Raw genomic sequence first — 8,373 nt, forward strand, 5'->3', positions numbered from 1 at the left:
TTGCTTTGGGGTGACCTGCGTACTTGTGTTATGTGGCGTATTGTGGCAGCCTACAGGCAGCTTACTGTACCCTTTCCCTTGTTCAGTCTGGTGTGTGGGACAGCAGTGTGTCTCGCTATGGAGTCACCTATTACAACTGTATCAGGCATGTTGTTTCTCCTTCTGGCCTGTGACTGTTTGGCACAACAGCTTTGTGTACTATGTGTTGCATGTGCTATGTTTGGAAGTTGTTTGATTGGGTGTCTGCTTTAGAGGCCTCTGTTGGTGTGCTGTGTTTGTAATTTGTGCCTCCGGGAATGATTTTCTGTGTTTATGTCTTTGGTTTGCAGTTGTGATAGGTCTATGTGGGACTGTGTTTGTGGTGTGTGCGGTTACCTTCTCCTCCTGACTAGTTTTGGGAGTACTGAGTTGAGGGAGCTCAGCCTCCAGTTTGGATAGATGGTTGCATCTCTCACATATATTTGTATTTCTTGGGGAGTTGGGGTTGTCTGTGTACTTGGGGCAGGTGTAACATTGCCTCAAGATTCACAGATTCAACTTGTTGTGGCTGGCCTTAGTGGATTGTATGTGTGGACATATTTCATAGTTTCATAATTTCATAGTATAGTACTAGGCTATCTGCCCTGGAGCATTTGTAAGCATAGCCATAGTGATGTGGCTTTTGCCACACCATGAAATGGTACAAAAATGTACAGAATAAATCTAGAATACTGTGCCGCTGTCTAGTAATTGACACAATAAAGGTCCCCTTATATAATAGAATTAGTTTACTGTGCCCCTGTCTAGCAGTGACACAGATGTGACCCCTGGGGTAAACATACGATCTCCCATCCACTCATCAAGATTTCTCTTGAAGAGAGTCAGTGAGGGGCTCTGCCTAATACGAACTGGGATCCTGTTCCAAAGCATGGGAACCCTCTGGGTTATGAATCTATCCCTCCAGCATGTCCTATTCATACTTGTGCCGACGTTTAAGTCTTTAGCTCTCGTGGTCCTGATGGATTTGGAGTTTTTGAGGTGGAACATGTCCATCAGATCCTGATTGGACATGGCCTTGTACGCCAGGCAGAGATCACCTCTGAGCAGGCGGTATGCTACTGAATAGAGCTGAAGTTTCTTTAGTCTGGCAGAATAAGACATATGTTGGAGACCCTTGATCCTTTTGGTGAGGTACTTTTGTGGTCTCTCCAGCTGTTGCAAATGCCAGGTGAGGTACATACCAAATGGGGCATTGTACTCAATCATGGGTCTGATGAGGGAGGAATAAAGGGGTACAATGACATCCTTGGATCTGGATGTGAATCCCTTCATGATGAGGTGTGCAAGGCAGAATGTTTTTCTAACCACTTTGGCAACGTGGGTGTCAAATGAGAGGTCGCTGTCTACTTGGGTCCCTAGGTCTCTGATTACTTTTTCCGTACTCAGTGGGCTGCTGTCTATGTGATAATTTGTGGGTACTTTGTTTTTTCCAAAAGGGATGACTATACATTTTTTGGCATTTAGTTTAAGGCCATGACTACGGCACCAGTTGTCCATTTCAGTGAGGCCTTTTTGTAGGTTGTGTGTGTCTGCTGGTGTATCGACTATGGCGCCTAGTTTGCAGTCATCTGCAAACTTTGTCAGACACAGCCCTCCCATGTTTGCTTTAACATCTGAGAAATAAATGCCGAACAAGAGGGGTCCCAGGACAGATCCCTGTGGGACACCACTTGTGACTGGCTTTGAGTCTGACATTGCTCCAGCGATTTTAATTTTATGGGTTCTGTCCTTTAGCCAGTTTGCAACCCATCTAGTGACATAAGGGTTTACTTTTAAGCTGTTTAGCTTATCTATGATGCCTGAGTGGGGTATTGTGTCGAAGGCCTTAGCCAAGTCCAGGTATGCTGTATGGACTGCTTTGCCCTCATCAATGGCTCTAGTGACTGTTTCCAAAAAGTCAACCAGGTTTAAAAGGCAGGATTTGCCCTTTACAAAGCCGAACTGGGTGGGGTCAAGTGTCTGTAGGTCCTCTATGTTTCTGTTTATGAGTTCCATAATGATTCTTTCCATAGCTTTGCAGACCAGGCTAGTTAAGCTTATGGGGCGGTAGTTTCCAGGGTCTGTAGAGGCACCCCCCTTGTGGAGTGGGACTTCTGTTGCTGTACACCAGTGTTCAGGTACATATCCCGAAGTAAGGCTAAGGTTAAATAGCATTTTTATGTGTGGGTTTAGCTCCTTTTGGAGTTCACGTAACACGCACCCCGGGATACCGTCAGGACCCATTGATGCTGTGTTTTTTGCTTTGTTTAGGGTGGTTCTCACTTGGACATCTGAGATGACAGGGAGATTACATTCAGCTGGGATAAGTATTTCTTCTTTTGGGGGTGAAGGAGGGGAGAAATTTGCACTGAACCTGTCAGCCAGAATGTTAGCAATATCTGTGGGTTCAGTGTATTTTTTGTTGTTGTGAACCAACTCTGAGCATATCTGAGGGTTTCCACCCAGGTTTCCAACATAGCTGAAGAAGGCTTTGTGGTTATCTTTAGTGTCCTTAGCGATTTTTCTCTCAAAGTTTGCCTTGGATGTTTTTATGAGAGAACGTATTTTTCTGCTAATGTTGATCAGAGATGTCTTCCCTTCATGGGATTTCGCTCTGACATGCAGTAGCTTCCTTCTTTTGTTATACAATTTGTTTATGGCTGTGGTCCACCAGACAGGATGCTTACATTTGGTGGAGAGGGACTTGGATTTGTTTGGGATTGCATGATCCATGCATTCTTGGAGATGTCCATAGAAAGCATTAGTGAAGGATTCGGCATTGTGGGATGTGGTATCCACTGGCACAGTGGGCTTAAAGGATACCATCTCAGTCTTAAGAAGAGTGAAGTCTGCTTTTGAGAAGTTTTTCACTGTGGTCTTTTGTGCTGAGGTGGAGGTGGGATATGTATATCCAGGGTGATTAGTTTGTGGTCAGATCTCACTAGTGAGGGGTATACTTCTGGTGTGGAGCATTTTGTCCCCATGTTTGTGATGATCAGGTCTAGTATATTATCTCCCCTAGTGGGAGAGGTGACTAGTTGTTCCAGTGCATTTAAATTTATGAATTCCAGGAACCTTTGGGCTAGGGTATTAGGGCTAGAATAATGTACCCAATCTATGTTTGGGTAGTTGAAGTCTCCCAGTATGATGGTATTTTGTGATACATTCATATCCTCCAATGTCTTCAGGAAGGCTGAGTGGGGTTCTTGAGATAGGGAGGGTGGTCTGTAACATACTACCAGTTGTATAGCAGTTTTGCCTATGGTTAGTTGCACCTGTATGGTCTCTGATGCTTCATGTGTTACTACTAACCTGGAGGTGTGGGTGTCCTTTATGAATATGGACACTCCCCCTCCCTTTGTGGTTCGGCCCGGGTTTGGGGGCCGAAATGCATGATACGAGGTATAGCCTGGTAGCGCTGGGGTGCACTCAGGAGCCTTGAAGCAGGTTTCAGTTACTGCACAGACGTCAATGTTCTCCATGCTGAGGGGTGCATCAAGTGCCTGCATCTTGAGATTTAGACTTCTGGCATTGAGCAGCATTACCCTTAGTTTTTTTCCATTTTTGTTTTCTAAGGAGGTGGGTTTGTTTTTTGAGCCTTGCCTAAAAAAGGCACTATGGGGGTGGCAAGAGCCTTAGCCAATATCCGGAAGCCCAGTGGTGACAGGTGTAAGCCATCCCTTGCGAAGCAGCGTGGCTTGTCCAACATATCATCCCAGGCAGACAGACATTGGATCCCCTTAGAATGACACCAGTACTTGAGCCAATTGTTAAAGCTGATCATCTTGTCTTTGTATTGTGGTATCATTCTTGGTGAGGGCAAGATGCTGCTCAGGGTCAGGGTCATACCAGCCTGGGCTACATAATCGGAGAGCTCCTCTATGTCTCTTTTCATGTAGTCCAGGGAGGTACGTCTCAGGTCATTCACACCAGCATGGACAATGACGGAGTCATATTTGTACTTGCTTTGGAGTGACCTGAGTGCGTGTGTTATGTGGCGGATTCTAGCTCCTGATAGACAGCTCACAGTCACCTTCTCCTTGTTCAGCCTGGTCAGTGGGACATCAGTGTGTCTGACTATGGAGTTACCTATTACTAGTGTATCAGGCAAGGTGTTTGGCCTTAAGGGCTGCGATTGGTCGACACACTGATTTATTGAAGTATGTGTTGCATGTGTTTTGTTTTGAGGTGGTGGATTTTTGGATGTCTGCTTTGGGAGCCTCTGTTGTTTTGGTATGTTTTTTATTAGAGCCTCCGAGCATGTCTTTGTGTTTTTATGTGTTTGGTTTGCAGTTGTGGTAGGTCTATGTGGGACTGGGATTGTTGTGTGTGTGGTTTCCATCTCCTCCTGTCTGGTCATGCCAGCCCTGAGTTGAGAGAGTTCAGCCTCCAGTTTGGCTATATAGTTGCATCTCTCACATGTATTTGTGCTTGTTGGGAGGAGGAGAGGGTTGTCTGTGTACATGAGACAATTGTAGCATTGTCTCAAAATACCCAGATTGACCAGCTGAACTGGAGACGACGCCAGTAATCTACCACTCGACATGCTAGAACAGTATAAGGAAGTGGTATACCTTTAAGGGAAGTGGATATTCACAGGGGTGGTAAGTAGATGTAGTGCTTTACTTAGTACGAGAGTGCTTACTTAGTAGAGAAGTATTGAGAACAAGTGCTAGGCTTATTTTATGGCCATACTACTGATCAGTGATTACTTCATTGTTTATGTTTGCTCTGTCATGTAGTAGCTTCCTCATTCTCTTGCATGGTTTGGTTATGGCTGGTGTCCACCATGCCAGATGCCTGCGTGTATGGCATTGTGTCTTGTTTTAATTTAGGATTGCATAATCCAAGCATTCCTGGCAGTGTTCATGGAATGGCTATATTACAGGTTCTGAGGTGTGGCCCATATTTTGCACCTGCACAGGACCTTTAATGGATTCCACATCAGTTTGGAGGAGTGCAAATATTGCTTTACACATGTTTTCCACTGTGGTTTTCTGGCCAGGGACTGTGGTCAGGATTTGTATATCCAGTGTGATTACTCTATGGTCTGGTTTTACCAGTGAGCAATACACTTCTCGTCTTGCCATCCAATACCCATGTTGCTGATTATCACATCCAGTATGCTTACCCCTCTTGTTTGAGTGGTACGTTGTTCCTGGGCATTTTGGTTTATGGATTCTATGAACTTTTGTCCTACAGTGTTGGAGCTAGTATAATGCTCCCAGTCTATGTCTGGGTATTTTCAGTCACCCAATATAATGTGGTTTGGAGGACTTGATATATTCATGTATTCCAGCATAGGCCAGGTGCAGTTCCTGGTGTTGGGACGGTAGTCTGTAGCAGGCTATAAACTGGGGGGCAGTTTTAGCCACTGTTACTTGACCATGTCTAGTCCATGCTGCTTCTTGTTGTGGTACCAACATGGGGTTGTGGTTATCCTTGACAATTATTGCTAGTCACCCTCCTTTGTAGCTTGTTCCATGTTTTGAGGCTGTACAGCACAGTATGAGGTGTAACCTGGTAGTGTTAGGGTGCTGTTGTGAGCCTTGACCCAGTTTTCTGTTACAGCACAGATATCAACATTCTCCATACTGGGTGAGTTTAGACTGCATGCATCTTGCTGTTTCGACTTATCCCTTAACTTATTCTTATCCCTTCTGATACCTATGGAGGTAGGTTTGTGTTTTGAGCCTTACCTATTCAGGGCACACTGTGGGTAACAACAGCCTTTGCCAGTATCCATATGGCCTGCACTGATAGGTGCACGCCAGTCCTAGCAGGTGGAGCATCATGGCATGCTCAGCATGTCATCCCAGGCTGGCACACATTGGATCCCCTTTGACTAACTGCGATAATTCAGTCAATTATTGCACTTGATCATCTCATTGTCATATTGTGGCATGATGCTTGGTGAGGGTAGGATGTTAGTCAGGGTCCTCAGGTGTGCATATAGTACATGGTGTTACATTACTTAACACATGGCATTCATGCCTCAGGTGGTGCTGCAGGGCTGCCTCTGTCGGATGCGCATATTACACTTCCCTGTATATGTTTGTGAGCAGGTCATGTCATTTTAGGCATCCATGTTATTATTTGAGTGAGTCAGAGGGGGTATCATTCCCAGGGTTCCTACTGAGCCAGTGTATGTGCTATGCATTGCCTCTTTGCCAAGGCCAGAGCATACTGGGCATGCCTCCTTCTGCCTACTGGGGCAGGCTCAGGTTGTTCCTCCTCTGAGTCACGCTCTGCCTGTGATGGCCTTGGCAATGGTGGGGAGCTGTTTGGCCCAGCCCTATGCTGGTCCTGCTGCAGCTGTTTTCGCAAGATCATATTATGTAGCATAGCACATACCATGACAATTTGGGTACATGTAGTTGGTGTGTACTGCAAGGCTCCACCAGATGTGTTCAGACACTGGAACTGTGACTTGAGCAGCCCAAACACACGCTCTATTACATTACGTGTTTGTGCGTGTGCCTCATTATGGCGTTTCTGTTCAGGTGTGTGTGCGTTTCTGATGGGTGTCATCAGCCACGGCTCCAGTGCATAACCTGCATCCCCCACTAGGTGTCCGTGTGGGATGTCCCCATTGGCAAATGTCTGGTACAGCTGCGTCAAATGCCAGATGTGGGAATCGTGGTAACTCCCAGGGCAGCCAGCACACACATTCATTATTATGCCCTGGGCATCACACATGACCTGGCAGTTGATGGAGGGGAAGCCCTTGCGGTTAATGTTCCCCGCTCACCGGCTGGTGCTTTGATGCGTATGTGCGTGCAGTCTATTGCACCCACTACCTCAGGGTATTCCGCTATTTGCTGGAAGAGACGCATATTGATGGCCAATACCTCACGGGCATTGGGGAAATATACATGATTACCGACATGTGCTGACATGGCATCCAGGAACTGATGCAGTACCCTGGAGGCTGATGCCTGTGATATCCCCATCATATCACCAGTTGGTCTCTGGAAGGTACCTGTTGCTAGTATTCTTAGGCCAACACATACCTTGGTTTCCACTGGGATGGGCTCCCCTCTGTTGGTTCTGTGTGTGAGGCGTGGCCTGCACAGCTCCACTATTTGCTGCAGGAGGTCTCTGTCCACTCTATAGCGCTCTACTATCTCCAGCTCATGTAACCCGTGGTAGGTGACCCTGGGCCTGTACACTCTTCTCTGTCTCCTCACTGTGGGTTGTCTGGCACCATCTGCATTGTCACCACCCTCAGCAAGTCGCCTATTTCTCATTATGACAGCTATGGCAGCCCCTAACATTTCTGCTCTGAGTTCAGCTTTTTCAGTTTTCACTTCTAATAGCTTACTCCTGTCTTGCAGTGTCTCTTGAGAGAAACATCTTGCACTGCTGTTTGCAGATTTTTAAGTGTTGGGCTGAGCTACCATTCTGCCTGTGTAATTGCCTGCTTCTAATTGTTTTCACCTGCTGGCTCCAGCAGTATTCCCTGGTAGCTTCCTACTAATTCTGTTGCTTCCTTTTTCCTTTCTGTTTCCTCAGGGGGGAGCAGCGTGTATACCAGCAGAAACACGCTCACAGTGGCTTACACGCGCGCACACATGCTTACACGGTTCAGAATCTGCTTATTCGAGTTAAAACGTGTGCACACCCGCGCAAACAGTGTTAAACATCTCCCAACACGCTCCCACATGCTCAGACTGCCTTACACGCCAAGACACTGTCTTACTCGCTTCATGGCGCCAACACGCAAGCATGCATGCCCAGCAAGAAACTTTGGTGTAGGCAACAGTGTACACCTTCCATTTCTTGACTTTCCCATGCTTATGTTGTGGCACTCCTCTTTCCATGATATGTGTCTGACATCTGTCATGTAACTCTGACCTCCAATGAACTGCATTTCTTTCAGCCATTCCCCCTGTGATGTCACCTATCTCCTACTCTGTTCCTCCTTCTTCTGTAACTCTTACACTACTCAGAATGTGCTCATTTGCTATGTGACAGTGGAATTCAGTATACTAACACTCATTTGCATCAGATTGCCTACTAATGCTTAGTTACATCTCTTAGACTCAGCTTCCCCCCTTAGCAACCACTACACGGTGGCCATGTTGTTTTTGGTCTGCTGGTCCCTGCATTGAAAATCCATGTATTGCATAAAGCCCACATTTGTGGGTTTATAACCTTCATTTTTATGTATTATGCAGCGCAGCCCGTTTGCGCGGGGCTGCGCTGGGTTTAAACATCGGCGATCACCGAAAAAAAATATATATATTTTTAATATTTTTGCATCAGGTTACCTTGCCAATGGCCACATATTTGGCCATTGGCATGCTGCCTGACACATATGCACCCTTTATTTGGAGCTGACATGGCTCCATT

This window comes from Protopterus annectens, chromosome 2.part0 (genome assembly GCF_019279795.1).
Source record: "Protopterus annectens isolate FY-2018-M chromosome 2.part0, PAN1.0, whole genome shotgun sequence".
Lineage (NCBI taxonomy): Eukaryota > Metazoa > Chordata > Ceratodontiformes > Protopteridae > Protopterus > Protopterus annectens.